This window comes from Lolium perenne, chromosome 4 (assembly GCF_019359855.2).
Source record: "Lolium perenne isolate Kyuss_39 chromosome 4, Kyuss_2.0, whole genome shotgun sequence".
NCBI lineage: Eukaryota > Viridiplantae > Streptophyta > Magnoliopsida > Poales > Poaceae > Lolium > Lolium perenne.
The window spans coordinates 101830716-101847560 of NC_067247.2; the positions used below are offsets into that span (position 1 = coordinate 101830716).

A 16845-nucleotide genomic window follows, 5' to 3' on the forward strand; every position below is an offset into this window, starting at 1 on the left:
CAGAGGGAAGCAGCTAGTGTGTGGGCAGCCAACGGCATAGTGAAACGATCAAAGACGAGTTCATACCGCACTTGGTCTCCCGGGCGAAAATCGCGTCTAGGCGTCTAGCCTGACTCGCGTCGACCGTCGAAGACGAGTAGACGAAACAACAGTCACGAATCACGATCGCTGGTCCTTCTCATGATCGGAGCGAACAAATAGCAGGACACGGACAATTGGTTTCCGCCAACCACGTGCGGCCCAGCTAGCATAAGCCCAGTTCGTTTTCTTACTTGATTGTTCTCCTGCTGGTCTAACTCATCTTTTTCTTTTGTTTTCCCTTCAAAAACTGTACAAAACTGATGGTATATCCACATATGCATATATATACTATATGGTTTGCCAAAAATCAAGGTAGGGCAAGTGCCACACCTTGCCCAAAGGGGAGCTTCGCCCCTGACCTCCAACACTAGTTCAATAAAGATAGCCGTGCACATCTATTGATGCAGAGGCTAGAGCGATGCTCCCATATCTAAAAAAATAAAACCTCCAACACTAGTTCAGTTACCATTTTTCCAACCTCGCGAGCTTGAAATTAGTAGTGTCAAAATTAGTTGTCTTTTACGGTACCCGGTACTCCAAAATCATGCGTTGGAGTACCAGGCATATCTGACCGTCGGTCATGTAGGACTAGTGTAAATTTTATTTTTCTAAGAGTGCCAAAAGGGTAAATCGCATCAATTTGGACTTTAAACCTCACTCGATTCCCACTGCGCCGTCGCCTCCCTCGATTCCGGCCTCACTGCGCCGTCGCCTCCCTCGATTCCGGCCTCGCGGCCCCCACAGCGCCGTCGCCTCCCTCGATTCCGGCCTCGCGGCCCCCACAGCGCCGCCGGGAAGCTCGATTCCGCGTCCTGGCCGCCCACTGCGTCATCGCCGCTTCGCCTCGCGTCGCCGATTCCGCACCTCACGGTCCCCACTACGCCGCCGTCTCGCTCGATTCCGGCCTCGTGCCCCCCACTTCGTCGCCGGGTCGTTCAATTCCGCGTCCCCGCCGCCCACTGCGCCGCCGCCGACTCCGACGTTTCCGCGGCCCCATTGCGTTGCCACTGCTTCTGGCCTTGTTGGCCGCCTCGCGCCGCCGCCTCCGACATCCTTGTTGGAAGTCCCATCTTCCTCAACGCGCTGTGCCGACCCGAATCAATCTGCCCGGCGCGTGCGCTCTTCATTGCTGTCTCGAGCTGGTTAGTTCTTGTGTTTCTTTGTGATGAAGTAGAAGTACATTAGTGGTGGCCCTACAGTGATACAGTAGTACTGTACTTCATTTGTGCAGATTATAATTCTTTAACGTAGCCTGTGTGTTCCAAGTGGTGGGAAATTTGAAAAGGAACAAACATGTCTGTGGTATCATATATAGTTTTGAACAAAACTGGAGCCAATCAGTTGATGTTGATGTTTTAATTTATGAGTTCACTTATTTGTTATGCCAGAAGTTTTTGTTGAACGTCTGTGGTATCATATATATAGTTTTGAACCAAATGACAGGTTTGGATGATGGATGGTAGTGATGATGTCACAGAGGCGAGGGGAGAATATTTGATGATGACCAATGCTCAAAAAGCTAAATCTATGACGTGATGGTATTTCTAAATAAACTCGATTGAATAAGATTTTCTTCCTTTTGAATATATATGGTTAATGAATTGTCTTGCGTAACAAGAATATATAAAAAAAACTACGTCACAACAAATCTAGGGCACCAGACGTCGGGAGTGATGTTTTGGCACATGAGAGCGTATGCACCCTTTATTTTGAAATACATGTTAGACATATTTTAAAATGTCAAAAAAATTGAAACAAAAATTTCGCACGTACATCTTCATGTGCTACGCGCTCACAAAGTCGTTTCATTAAAAATCGACATGTCATGTGGCGTGTGTAAAAAAGACAAAATTCGGTGCTGAAACAAAGACTTATCACAAGATAAATTTTCTCTTTTTCTCTTAGACTACAAAAAATATCATTTTTTCGTGAAACTTGACGAATACACATATATTATGGAGATGTACATGTAAATTTTTTGTCAAATTTTTTTAGCACTTGGAAATATGTTTTTATGGTAGAGGGATCATACGCACCCGGGAGCCGAATTGAGTTTCTAACCAGACGTCAGTATATAACTAGGAGCTAGACATTGACGCGGCGTGCCGCCGTGCCTGTTACTGAAAAGCTTATTAAGCTTGAATTAGCGACATTCGGTGAGTAGCGGACTAATGGTGTAAGTATTGTTGGTGGTGACATCAACTGGTATGTTATCTTTTCTTATGTGGTTTCATGAAACGTGAAGCAATATATGCTAGAATATGCAGCCGTAGGTATATGACACCAAAGGAATTATGTTTCTATTTAGTTGTGGTAGAAGCTGAGCCGTCTGTTTCTATTTAGTTGTGGTAGAAGCTAAGCCGTCCTACATTAGAGGAAAAGAACAACCATATCACTCTGAAGCATAAACTCTCGAAGATAAATTCAGACTGTTCGTTCTACTAAAGCTTTCCTTTGTTAGTCTGCTTGGTAAATAAAACCGGAGAGCTGTAAGCCGAGCAAATCTCATAGACATAGCAGATCACTATAAAGCAGCTTTTCTGTTACAATAAGGACCAACATAAAAGCAAGAAATAGAAAGGGAGGCTTCAGATATACTTCTTCCTTACAGCCATGTACAACAACAGAGAAGAAAAAAAGATAACTTCCCCCCGTGTCGCACCCCAGGCGACACCGGGGGCGAAAATCCCGCGCCGCCCCCGTCCTCTCTTCCTCGGCGACCCTCCGCCGCCGCTGCTGCCGGCCTCCGCGCCGCGGTGGCGGCGGCCCCCCGCTGCCAAATGGTGCCGGGGGTGGCTCCTTCTTCGTCGCGTTGCGGGCGGCCGCCGGATCTGGCTGGGGCGGGAATGGCGGCTCGCCGGCGTTAGGACGCCGGAGCGGCGGCTCCGGGACCGTGGGGTGGCGGATCCGGGGCAAGCACGCCCCGATCTGGTGGTGAGGCGGGCTGTGGCGGCGGCTCGGCGGATTCGGCGGCGTTCGGGCCATGTGGGCGGTAGAGCGGCGACGAGCGCGGCCTCGGCCGGCGTGCGGTGCGGGCTTGGCTGGGGCGCCGGCGTGCGGCGCGGGGGTGGCTGGGGTGCGCGGTGTGCTGCCCTGTGGGCAGCGGCGCGGGACGTTGCTGCGGAGGCGGTCTGCGGAGTGGCGGCCCGATGTGTGCTCCGGCTGGTTTGGCGGCCGCTGTGGCCGCGACGGCGGCTGGACCGGGGAGCTCGCGCTGCTGCGGCGACGGCTGGGCCTTGGACCCCTGTGTTGGCGTCTGTCGAAGCTCCCTCTCTGTGGCGGTTGGCGGCGCCCGCGGAGCTCTTCTCGGCGAGCTTGGTAGGCAGCGATGGTGCGGCTCGGCTCTTCAGCCCCGCGTGGCGTGGGTGGTGGCAGTGGAGCTTGCGGGCTCCTTGGTCTGGTTGTGGTGGCGGTGGTGGCTTGTGTGCGGCGGTGGCGCCGCTTCTGCGCATGAGGTGTGTCTGTGGAGTGCGGGCTGGCAGCGGTTTCGGTCTTCGTCTCGCTGTCCGGCCGCGTGAGGCCGTGGTGGCTCGTTTGCTCCGGGCGAAAGCCTGACCGCGCGGCGTCTGCGGATGTCGCCGTCCTTCTTGGAGGGTGGTCGTGGAGCTCTACGACCTTCGCTGCCTCGGGTTCACATCTTCGGGCGAAAGCCTAGATCCCGCGGGATCGGACGACGGCGTCGATCCTTCGTCGTGCCCCCTCTTGAGGGCGTCGTCTTGAAGTTGATGATTTCCTTCGCGCCCTCCTGCGCCTCGACACACTGGGCATCTGGGTTGGCAGGAGATCCACCGGTGATGCGGGTCTTCCGGGTGGAGACTTGAGAGGCAACAACGATGGTGGTGACCAAGGTCTGGTTGCGGCAAGGTCATGTTAGTCGGCTCCGTTCCGGCGTGTTCGAATGTCTTCACGGTGGTCTCTTCTTGATGTGAAGTCGAAGCTACCCTCGGGCGGTGTACGATGACCTTCGATGGGCGGTCCGGTGAAGGTCCTATTCGACGCTTGTCCTGCGCATCTCCTCTCCGAGGCTCATTGCTAGAAGCGAAGCTACGGGTCTCTCTTCGAGGAGTCATCTGTTTGGCATAGGCCGGCTTGAGCTTCTTATCTTTTGTGGGTAGCCAGGATGGCTGGGTGTGCCCTTGTGGCGGGGTGTGTGGTCTTGGGTGTGCTTTGCACTGTTGTTGTTGGTTTTGGCCCGATTTTCTCCTAAAAATCGGGCACCTTCTTCTTAATGAATGAATGAGGCAAAACTTTTGCCTCCGTTTCAAAAAAAAAAACAACAGAGAAGAAAACTAAAGAAGGTAAACTTTAACACTATAGCTTAAAAGGTACAGAGAAAAGAACATTGTCTATATGGTTCTTCTGTCTAGCCTAAGTCCATTATGTTGGCAAGGGATCCATTTCACATAGATCGTTTTAGCACCGAAAATCTCTAACCATCTGCTGGAGGAACTTCGGGTTGCCCCTGAACATAGTCCTGATCCTACAATAAATACTGATTAGCTAGCTTGTGCTCTGTATATAGTAATGGAATTTTCCAAATTAAGCATGAAGATGTACCTACACATATTGAAATATATCTTCCAGAGATGATCAAGCACCTCTTAGTACACCACTATGTCTCTTGTTTCTCCATTTTCATCAAGCGCAAGGAGCTTTAGCCCACGCCTAGAAATTATCCTTGAGATAGCACCATAAATCTGCCCATGAGGAAAAAGCAAGTTTCGGCAAATAGACGCCAACCTCTCAAAAGAAATAACAAAATAGAAGAGGCAACTTGGTAGTATTTTTTACACCATGAAAATAATTGTGCTTTTGTTTATGTGCAACATCAACCTAATCTGCATCTCCTTAGGTATCCAAGGAAAATTATAAAAAAGAAACATACCTAAATATTATGGTACTGTAATCTATGTATCTGGTGTTTTTTCTCAACTGCAGTCAAATGTGTAAGAGATAGAGTATAACTTGTGAATGTTCCTGTGTTTTCTACGTCAAGTTCACTAACAAAGGCATCTTCAGTTTGATATGTCGTCTGAGATCATTACATAATTAAAATAGAAAGGATACATACCATAGATATCTCAAGCGGCCAAGCATAGTCCATTGCTTGATAAAACTTGTGAACAGAAAGATGGATCAACCCACTATTGCAGAGAACTGCTAAACGCCAGCCAACAATGCAAGCACTCCACCATTGCCTGAAAGGAGCAGATAGAGATAAAGATATTAATCGATACTAATCCGGAATGATCGGACCAAATCACTAAATCAAGTAGACGACCTTGATGTTCTCTTTCCTTGAACAACTTGTGCAATATATATCTTTTTACTGGTTGGTACATCAAAAGTTTGTTTACTCACACTCGGAGGGTTCACTACTGCCAAGCATATAGCTCTACAAAGGAGGAACAAATCGTAGCTGTGGCATGTGCCTCATGCAATTCAGGAACATAAATCATGAGATACCTTAAAACTGAGAAACATATCACTCTGATAGCAAATTCTCCGCATGTTCTCCCTATATTGTGACAATTGAGCGTTGATCACTGTGAGTAGCATCGCGGTGGCAGTGGTAATAAAACTGTATAGTGCATCTTGTTAATTCTAGTTTTTTCTATGAAATCCATCTTGTGCAAGTAATATGAATATGCCTACTTGGCGCCTAGTTGATTTTTATTGGAATCACATTTATTAGTGTTGTTATCAATCCTCCTATTTTCCATAGATATGATGTTAACTTTTAGATGCGGAGCATGCTATTATAAGTAAAACTTCATAGAAAATGAGAAGTAAATTGTGTCCAGACTGTATAATGGTTACAGAAGAACATGTTTCCAAGACTTTTGAGTCCTGAAGACTAGATCAGCATTATGTCCTGAAGAACATGTTTCCTGGAATTAGAAGCTTATATGTAACCTAACTCGCATAACAGCAATACTAAATTCATAACAGCAATTCTAAATCCATAACTACAATTCTAAAACTGAAACTAGCCATAGCAAAACGCAGACTAGCCCTAAAAGCCATTCTAAATCACGCAGGGAAAATAGAGGGGGGATTGGGATTGGGATTTGGATGTTCCTCACATAGAGTGTGATTCCGTGAAGAGAGACGACCACCTGCCGCGGCTGCTCCTCCCTTTCACCCACCTCGCCCACGAGGAACCACCACTGCTACTGACCTGGCCACCACGGCCGCTCCTACCTTTCCCCCACCTCGCCGCGGCAGGGAGCAGACGGCGCCCATCCGTCCGCGCGCATCCGTCGGGGGGCTCGACGCCACGGCTGTGCGGCGCCTCGTCCGAATCCGCGTACGGCTCCTCCTGCGAGGGCTGGACGCCATGGCCGCGCCACGCTCCCCTCCCTGGTCGGCCCTTCATACGCGCATCCGTCGGGGGGCTGTACGCCACGGCCGTGAGGTGACTCGTCCTCCTCCCCGGTGAGGCCTTTGGTACCAGTGTACTATGGTTATGCTTTAGAGTAAATCTCATCCCCAGACCACTAGGTAAGGGTAGAGTATTGGGGATTGAAAATATTATACTAAAATTTGGAAAAACGTGAGATAGGTGGGGATTAAACTCCCTCATACTCTAGCAACAAACATGTATTAAAGATAAGTAGGGATTTAAAGTTTGGAGCGGATTATCCCCGGTAATCCCCACTAAAACTCTAGTCTAAACAAGGCCTGATGGGGATAGATACCTCGCCGCGCTTCATCTTCTAGGGTTCGTCCAGGAAATGAATCGGTGGGGGGAGACGAATGGAATAGCTTTTGCAAAAACATCCTCGCACAAATAACAAATCACCCTACACGGTCCACAAGGCATAATATAAGAAATTACTTTATTCCCCTCGGATGGACTTACTCCACGACTATTCCGAGCGATTTTCAGTCGGTACTCCTTGGACTGGCTGGAGAGTACCGTAAAAGTCCTCCAACGAAGCAGTGGTTAGAACCGGACGGAGCGAGCTCAATGCGACACGAACAAAACACTGTCCAAGCAGATCCCAGGGCCGCCTCCCGCATACACTCTTGCCAGGGCTCTTCGCGGCGAGCACATACATCCTGGACGCGTGTTTCTTCTCGGCAAGATGAAGAACAGAACACAGCCTAGACCGATATGAACAGGGCTGTTCTAGCTAAGGCTGAGGCTTTGGTAGCGAGGACGTGTATCGTAGAGGCCTGGTTGCCAAGGTTCCCGTGGAACCGACGTGAAATAGCGTCACGTCTGGTGTCTCAATCGCGAACCAGACATGCATGAACAACCACATCAACCGCTTTAGCAATAAGAACGCATTGTGCACCTCGTTCATTGTTTCCGAGGCCTCCTATTTCCATAAACTTCACCTTTCTAGTGGTATGACGACCGAAAGCCTTTAGATTACGCATACGAGAAAATGTTAACAAACTTCATGGAGGGAAGCACTACAGTGAGCTGAGCCGGTTTGTGTACAAGTCGAGAACGTACTAGAGCTATCACACACCGGCGAGGTTGATCGCCTTCTATTTATGGAGAGATAACTTGTACTCCGATATTTATGTCCTTCTGATAGCCTATCTAAAAGAGAAAAAAATGAAAACCATTTTATAGTAGTACATGCATGTTTTAATAAAACACTTTAGATCAACCGGCTGTTGCTACCAGCCGGTTCAACCGCCAGTCGCTCCATTTTTCCTCGTTCCTTTGCCATCCGCATCTGCGTGTTTCTGCCACCACCGCCCCTGCTCGGCCTCCACCGCGCCGCGCATTCGTGTCACCATCGCCCTCACTCGGCCTAAGCCGCGCGCTTCTTCAACTGCCTCCCCCGCTCGGCCACCGCCGCGTGCTCGCCTGCTGGCGATCTCCACGCCGCACGTTGCCACTGTCGCCACTGCATGCTCCCACCATGACCTCCTGCCCCGACCGCAGCGAGCGGACTGCATTTATGGAGAGATAACTTGTACTCCGATATTTATGTCCTTCTGATAGCCTATCTAAAAGAGAAAAAAATGAAAACCATTTTATAGTAGTACATGCATGTTTTAATAAAACACTTTAGATCAACCGGCTGTTGCTACCAGCCGGTTCAACCACGGTTGCTCCATTTATCCGTCACTCCTTTGCCTTCCGCAGCCTCGTGTTTCTGCCACCTCGCGCGTTGCTGTCACCACCCCCCTCACTCGGCCTAAGCCATGCGCTTCTTCAACCGCTGCCCCCGCTCGGCCGCCGCCGTGCATCACGCTCTGGCCGGCGCCGCTCTTGCTAGCCCGCTGCCGCGTGCTCGCCTGCTGGCTAGTCTCTGCGCTGCACGTTCCCGCTATCGCCACTGCATGCTCCCACCATGACCTCCCGCCCCAACCGCAGCGAATGGGCCGCCGCCGCAAGCTCTTGCCCCGACCGCATCGAGCGGGCCACCATCGCACGGGGCAGAGCACCGGCATCCTCATCAGAAGCTTCTCCGCCGCCGGAGGATTTGTTGCGGGCGACCTCAAATTGGGCATGGTGGTGTCTCCATGAATTTGATACAAATATATTTTGCACCAATGTTACATCTGTTAGCATTTAATGTTTGATAGATTAGATAAAATAGTTGGATGCATTGCAGAGAAATGTTGTATACCAATGTCTCATTTTTAGAAAATGTTACATAGACAGAGAAAAACAAAACATTTGGCACCAAGTGAAAAATGTTGGAGACTGATGTTACATATCATCAAAAAAATAGTTACATACGAACCATTTTTGTACCATGATCGGATGCGCGAAATTTGTTCACTTGAGTTGATCCAACGGTTCGGAAGGCGGCTGATAAATGGCATTTTTACAGACAGCTAGTGCCTATCGCTGGCCTATTTAACAAGCTAAGAAAATTTCCAATATGAATCTGAGAAAAATAGTATTTGCATGTTTTAAAATGGGTCTTTTATTCTAAGTAACATAGTCTCCTCCTCACACATGCAAAGAAACAAAGAATGACCCCCTGGCAATCTAGATTAGGTTTGCCGCTGACTAATCGATGTAGGGAAAAGCCTGGGCTGGGGAGATTGGCAGCAGGGGTCCCCTCGGACCATATGTGCTGCGGGGAAACCCTAGATTCGGGCTTTCCATATAGGATAATGGCATCGTCTTAGAGAAATACATCGATTGGATGGACAAGTGAGTGGCTTCAGTGGATGGGTGCCAGTCTCCGCATGCTTGTCACAGGGTGATCAATGTGGAACAGTGTGTCAAAAACGGGGAGTCTCAGCGGTGTTGACCCAATGACCATCTATTGGGACAACATGGGATCCATAGCCAATGCACATGAGCTAAGGTCACACAAGAAGCTGAAGCATATCAAGCTACGTTTTCATTCTATTCGCGAGTATGTCAAAGACGATGACATAAAGATTTGCAAAGTACACACTGATCTGAATGTAGCAGATCTGTTGACTAAAGCTCTCCCTAGAGCAAAACATGACCTACATCAGAACGCCATGGGTGTTAGGTACATTACTATGTAATCTAGATTATTGACTCTAGTGTAAGTGGGAGACTGTTGGAAATATGCCCAAGAGGAAATAATAAAGTGGTTATTATTATATCTTTGTGTTTATGATAAATATTTGCATCCCATGCTATAATTATATTAACCGGAACATTAATACATGTGTGTTTTATAAACATAAAAGAGTCCCTAGTAAGACTCTTGTTAAACTAGCTTGTTGATTAATAGATGATCATAGTTTCATGATCATAAACATTGGATGTTATTAATAACAAGGTCATATCATTGGATGAATGATGTGATGGATATACACCCATACTAAGCGTAGGATATGATCAAGTCATTTAGTTCGTTGTGCTTCAAGCTTTAAGATACATAGTAACTTAATCCTTCGACCATGAGATCACGGTAATCACCTACACCGGATGGATGCTTTGATGACACCAAACACTATTTCGTAAATGGGTTGTTATAAAGGTGGCATTAAGTATTCGAAAAGTATAGGGCTGAGGCACATGGATCAATAGTGTGATTTGTCCATCCTAATTAAAGATAGATATATTCTGGACCCTCTCAGTGGAATGACATCCAATTAGCTTGCAAGCATGTGACTGGTTCACAAGGGATATCATATCATGGTACGAGTAAAGATAACTTATCGGTAACAAGTTTGAACTAGGTATGGAGATACGACGATCAAACTTCGGATAAGTAAAATATCGCGAGACAAAGAGAATCATTATTTTTTGTAAATGGTTCTTTCGATCACGAAGTCATCGTTGAATATGTGGGAGCTATTATGGAGCTCCAGGTCCCGCTATTAGTTATTGATCAGAGAAGAGTCTCGATCATGTCCGCATAGTTTTCGAACCGTAGGGTGACACACTTAACGTTTGATGTCGTTTTAAATAGATATGGAATATAGAATGGAGTTAGAATGTTATTCGGAGTCTCGGGTGGGATCCAGGACATCACGAGGAGTTCCGGAATGGTCCGGAGAATAAGATTCATATATAGGAAGTCACTTTCCAAGTTTGGAAATGATCCGGTGCATTTATGGAAGGCGCTAGAATGTTCTAGAAACTTCCGGAATAAATCACTATGGAAGGTGGAGTCCCGGATGGAGTCCACCAACCCTAGCCGGCCAACCAAGAGGGAATGTGGAGTCCACACTAGTAGGAAAACCCTTATAGGCGGAGCTTAGTTCTGTGGCGCACCACTAAAAATGCGCCACAGAATATTATTTTGTGGCGCACCATGCTGGGTGCGCCACAGAAATAGCTTAATTTTGTGGCGCACTACTGAACCATGCGCCACAGAAATTATGTGGGGCCCACATCCTGCCACCACCAACTATTAGTGTAGGTATTTCTGTGGCGCACATGGCGTGCTGCGCCACAGAAATAACTCTTTCTATGGCGCACGTGCTTCGATGCGCCACAGAAGTAGTTGATTCTGTGGCGCACTTGCTCGGGTGCGCCACAGAATTAAGGTAACTTATATCATCTCGCCCGTGCCCTCCCCCGCCTGTTCACCTCTCCCCTCTCCCCTCTCCCCTCCCCTCTCCCCTCTCCCCTCTCCTCCGATCCGCCGCGCGCCGCCATGGTCGTCGCCATCGCCGCCGCCTTCCTCCGCGAGGGCCGCATGCCGCCACGGTCCTGCCATCCCCGCCACCTGCAGCACAAGCTGCCGCTACGGCGAGGAGGGGCCGCCGCGAGGAGGGGCCGCCATCGCGTGAAGGTGGAGGAGCCGCCGCGTCCTCCTCCTCCTCCACCGCTGCCGTCGTCGTCAACCTCCTCCTCCACCCCTGTCGTCGGTGAACTCTCTCCCCTCCCCTCCCTCTTCCTCTCCCGCGCGAGCACAAAGTGCTCGACGAAATGCTTGTGTTGCTCTGGTTGTGCTGCTGTTGCTGTTGATGTGCTAGCTGCTGTTGCTGTTGATGTGCTACTGGATGCAATCTATCTATCTATCCTAGCTTGATGTCATTGTTGCTGCAGCTAGATGCATGCTCTGGTTGTGCTGCTGTTGCTGTTGATGTACTGGCTGCTGTTGTTGTTGATCTATCTATCCTAGCTTGTTGTCATTGTTGCTGCAGCTAGATGCATGCTCTTGCAGCTTCTCACCATTCCTGGTGAACTATACTGTTGCTATTGCTTGTGTGTCCATGCTCTAAATGGTCAAATGATCATCATGTGCTAGTGATTTACTTACTGGCTCATTGCTCATGGTTGATGTACCTCAGTAGTGGTTCTGGATGCATTCTTCTTTGTTGCTCTGGATGCATTCTTCTTGTTGCTCTGGATGCATTGCCCCTAATTGTTATTGATGAACCATGTGATGGTAATGATTCAATTTAATTCAATGATGTTAATTTGATTTCCATCCTTTGTTGGAAATAAATCCATGTCTGAACCTGTACAAGGTAATGAAGACTTGCTCACTTGGTATTGCTTGCTAGTTGGACATTTGGTTGGTTTTGATGCTACTGGTTCATTTAAATGCATTAAATGCTACTATGGTATGCTACTGTGGTATCCTTGTGAAGAAAATGATGGATTCTTGTGAGCTTATGGTATGCTACTATGCTACTGTGGTATCCTTGTGAAGATTTACTTGATGGATTGTTGTGAGCTTATGGTATGCTACTATGCTTATAATGCTCTGATTAGTGGGGATGCTTACTGGATCATGTGCATATAGTTCATATAGTTCCCTGAAAAGAAAGAATGCTCCCTGGCCAGATGCTTGATGTCTTGGCTCAGCCAATGATGCAAAGGCTGAGGCAAAAACTTGGATAAGAACAGATACTAAAAAAGAGATATTCACATTAGGGAATCATGTAAATGAATGCCACTGTGGTATCCTTTGAAGAAAATGGGAAGTTTCTGATGGTTTAAAAGACTAGGTGATGCTAGGTTATTAAGTTGGCTGTCAAGGTTGGTTTTATCTGGTTAACTTGGATATGCTATGTGTTCTTGCTTACTTATGCATATCCATCTCTACTGGATTGACTAGCTCAGGCTTGGCCTCTCTCTTGCCAGCATCACTTGGTTACTACCAAGTGATGAATAATCCCTTATGGTACCCCAGCTTTGTTTTGAACTCAACTGAGTAATGATAAATTTCTATTTCTTGTTGGCTTTGATGAAAATAGAGATATCCACAGTAGGGGATCATGTAAATGAATGCCACTGTGGTATCCTTTGAAGAAAATGGGAAGTTTCTGATGGTTTAAAAGACTAGGTGATGCTAGGTTATTAAGTTGGCTGTCAAGGTTGGTTTTATCTGGTTAACTTGGATAGGCTATGTGTTCTTGCTTACTTATGCATATCCATCTCTACTGGATTGACTAGCTCAGGCTTGGCCTCTCTCTTGCCAGCATCACTTGGTTACTACCAAGTGATGAATAATCCCTTATGGTACCCCAACTTTGTTTTGAACTCAACTGAGTAATGATAAATTTCTATTTCTTGTTGGCTTTGATGAAAATAGAGATATCCACAGTAGGGGATCATGTAAATGAATGCCACTGTGGTATCCTTTTAAGAAAAAGGACTGTTTCTGATGGTTTTAAAAGGCTAGGTGGTGCTAGGTGATTCAGTTGGCTACCAAGACTTGTCTCATCTGGTTAGCTGGGATATGCTATGTGTTGTTGCTTGTTTAGGCATATCTATCACTTACTTAGTTCTTGGTTCTTGATTGGTCTCTCTTTTGCCAGCATCACTTGGTCTATATACCAAGTGATGAATAATCCCTTTGGAGCATCTGCTCCATGCATGCTATGTGTTTTCGAGCATCTTGACTTATGTCACCATGATTGCTGGTTTGTTGGTGTTTTTTTACTTGCCGATGATTAGATGGTTGGTCGATCACTCGTACACTCGGGGGTGGAGCAAGTGAGGCTTGGTGTGATGCCACAAATATCAATATCTTGTGCATCCTACCTGGCCTCACTTACTCCATCCCTGGATGTTAATATTTGTTTCGACCAACAAAGTATGAGGCATTCCATTTAGTTCATGCTAGCTACTTCTTAATTGCATTGGCCTTTCTTCCATTTTAGTGCCGATGATTAAATTGTTTGGTCACTTCTACACTCTGGGGTGGGGCCAGTGAGCCTGGTGCGATGGCACAAATATCAATCTCTTGTGCATCCTACCTGGCCTCACTGACCCCATCCCGGTATGTTAATATTTCTTTCGACCAACAAAGTATGAGGCATATGATATCTAGTTGAGATACCACTTGGCTCTTTCTTCCATTTTAGTGCTGATGATTAGAATGTTTGGTCACCTATACGCCGCAATATACTTTGTAGACGGGCCCCCCTTTCCCCGGCCGTCGTTCCGTGAACGAGTCCTTGACGAGAAAACAACGCCAGCCTGTCTCTCCGGTGCAGAACCACGCCAGTCCAAGCCGCCTCCCTTGTGGCCGCAAGGGAGGCGGCTGGGACTGCCGTGGTTCTGCGCCGGAGAGGCAGATCGGCGTTGTTGTGTCGTCAAGGACCCGTTCACGGAACGGCGGCCGGGCAAAGGGGGCCCTTTTGCAAAGTATACTGCGGTGTATACTGCAACTATGGTTTCTGACCATAGTATTTGTGTTGACCAACATTGTATGAGGCACTTATTCCATTTTGTCATTCCATTTGCTTTGGTATTTTCAAAATGCCGATGATTAAAATGTTTGGTCACCGTACACTTGGGGGTGGCGTAAGTGAGCCTGGTAAGATAGCACAAATATCAATCTGTTGTGCATCGGACTTGGTCTCACTTACGCCATCCCTGAATGTTAATATTTGTGTTGACCAACAATGTATGAGGCACTTATTCCATTTTGTCATTCCATTTGCTTTGGGATTTTCAAAATACCGATGATTAAAATGTTTGGTCACCGTACACTCGGGGGCGGCGTAAGTGAGCCTGGTAAGATAGCACAAATATCAATCTCTTGTGCATCGGACTTGGTCTCACTTACACCGTCCCTGAATGTTAATATTTGTGTTGACCAACAATGTATGAGGCATTTATTCCATTTCTCTTGTGCATCGGACTTGTTGGTCTCACTTTCTTCCATTTTCATCATAGTAGGAACTGGATGAAGGACCCCGATGCAAGCGAGCCTGGTGGGTAGAGATGAGGGAGCAAAGGAGGAACCGGATGAAGACTACTTTGTAGGATGAAGACTACTTTGTATCTCGAAATTGTGAATTTTGTATGAATTAAGAGTTGTATGCAAAACATTTGACACTTGCCACTATATATGTATCTCGATCGGGATCTAAGTAATGTGATGATGATGTCTATGTTATATCTGTGCAATGTACATGATATTTATATTATATCTGAATGTTGCTGTATATAACCTGTATATCTGTATATTGCTGTCTATAAACTGCATGTGTATAGCAGGCAACACAAAATCGTGTATAATACAAGCAAATTCTGTGGCGCACTGAAAACCAATTCTGTGGCGCACGCTTTTCTGTGGCGCACCTAAGAGCACGTGCGCCACAGATACGTTAATTCTGTGGCGCATCGGCCAGTGCGCCACAGAAACCTTATTTTCGTGGCGAAGTTTCTGTGGCGCACCTCTCATGCGCCACAGAATCCATTTTTGGTGCGCCACTGATGAGGCTTTTCCTACTAGTGCCATGGTGGACTCCACCACCTTGGCCGGCCAAAGGAGAAGAAAAGGGAGCAATCCCACTCCACCTAGGTTTCCCCCTTATGGCAGTTTTCGGAGTTGGACTTCAAATTGGTTTTGGGGCAACCCTAGAGGTTCCACCTATATAACGAGAGGAAGAGAGGGGCTAGCCGGCCACCACAGAAGCCGCACCACCCAAGGGCACTCAAGGCCGGCGCCCCAAATGCCCCCTCTCCCAAAGCCTAGCTACTCCCTCCTCCTTCTTCTCCCGTGGTGCTTACGGCGAAGCGCTGCCGGAGATCTCCACTACCACCGTCACCACGCAGTCGTGCTGGTGGGATTCCGAGGAGGATCTAGTACATCCGCTGCCCGCTAGAACGGGGGGGAAGAATGTCGTCATCAACACCGTACGTGTGGCCGAGTGCGGAGGTGCTACCCGATTGTGGCACCGTCAAGATCTTCTACGCGCTTTTGCAAGCGGCAATTGATCGGCTATATCAAGCACGAGATCTATCTCGTTAACGCTTAGCGATCTTCAAGGGTATGATGATCTTCACCTCGTTTCTACCATCTAATAGATTAGATCTTGGCTTGTTATTCGTTCTTGCGGTAGGAATTTTTTTGTTTTCTATGCTATGAATCCCTAGCTACACTCTGACTTGACGATGACTTGGCGGTTTGATGGCACTGACGGCTTCTAAAACGTGTGCATGGGGTGCAAGCCGAGTGTCTGTTGGAACGGATGCGTCACCCCGGTTCACTATAGGGTGACTTGTGTGCCCCAGTAGCTAGCTTATGGACGTTATTTGTGTTTTTAGGACATAAGGCATCTCTCCCATTGTCGGGTATGTAATTGTTGTGTGGTGGTGTCTTCAGATAATTTTGACGTATGCTTTTGCCAGACCTTTGTGAATAAACTAACCTATATACCAAGTTACTTCGCATCTGATTTTTTAGCCCCGCTATATTTTTTGTGGAAGGGGCACGTTAGGTATCGCCGAGCCGGATCCTCTGTGCCTTACGTTGCAGCGGTCTCAATCGCATCCGAGCGTGTGCCGGGACACGTCTGAACGAGTGGCTCCTCTAATACGAGATGGACACGCGTGTGTGTTACGTGAGCCCTTCTCACGCGCGCTGCACTTGTAAGGCTGTGGCAAGCTGGGTCTCGCGCGCGGGACACCTCCCGCTCGAACCGCGAACACGTCCCAGACTGTAAAGGACTACGCAGTCTACGCTAACAGGTCAGGCACATTCCGGTGAGGACTAAGCTATGCATAGAGACTTGGTTGGCAATACTCCCGTCGAACCGACATGTATCGTTGCGTCTGGTGTCCTAACCGCAGCCAGTACTAGCGCAGGAAGAACGCATTGTACTCCTGTTTCCGAGGCCTCCCATTTCCGCATCAAGCTTCTTTCTGGTGGCACGAAGGCCGAAATCTGTGAGCATGCGAAATATTTAGCGAATGCCCATGAGGGGAACATCCTAGTTAGCTGAGTTGATTTGAATAGAGCTAGGGGTGCCCATGAGGGAAACATCCTAGTTAGCTGAGTTGATTTGTATAGAGCTAGGGACCTATCAAATACATAACGGAGTGGTTGCTCGCCTTCTATTTATGGAGAGAGTATCTTGTACTCAAGGCGTGGAGTACTCCTG

General features: G+C 47.7%; 1 long non-coding RNA gene across 1 annotated transcript; it reads right to left on the reverse strand.

The window, feature by feature from the left end:
- Positions 1-4345: 4345 nt before the first annotated feature.
- On the reverse strand, positions 4346-6537 carry LOC127293487 (uncharacterized). The gene is made up of 4 exons (XR_011744385.1): positions 6168-6537; positions 5153-5279; positions 4639-4778; positions 4346-4561 (listed from the first exon to the last, which is right to left on the reverse strand). It is a non-coding gene; the product is annotated as an uncharacterized lncRNA (long non-coding RNA).
- Between the last annotated feature and the right edge of the window lie 10308 nt (positions 6538-16845).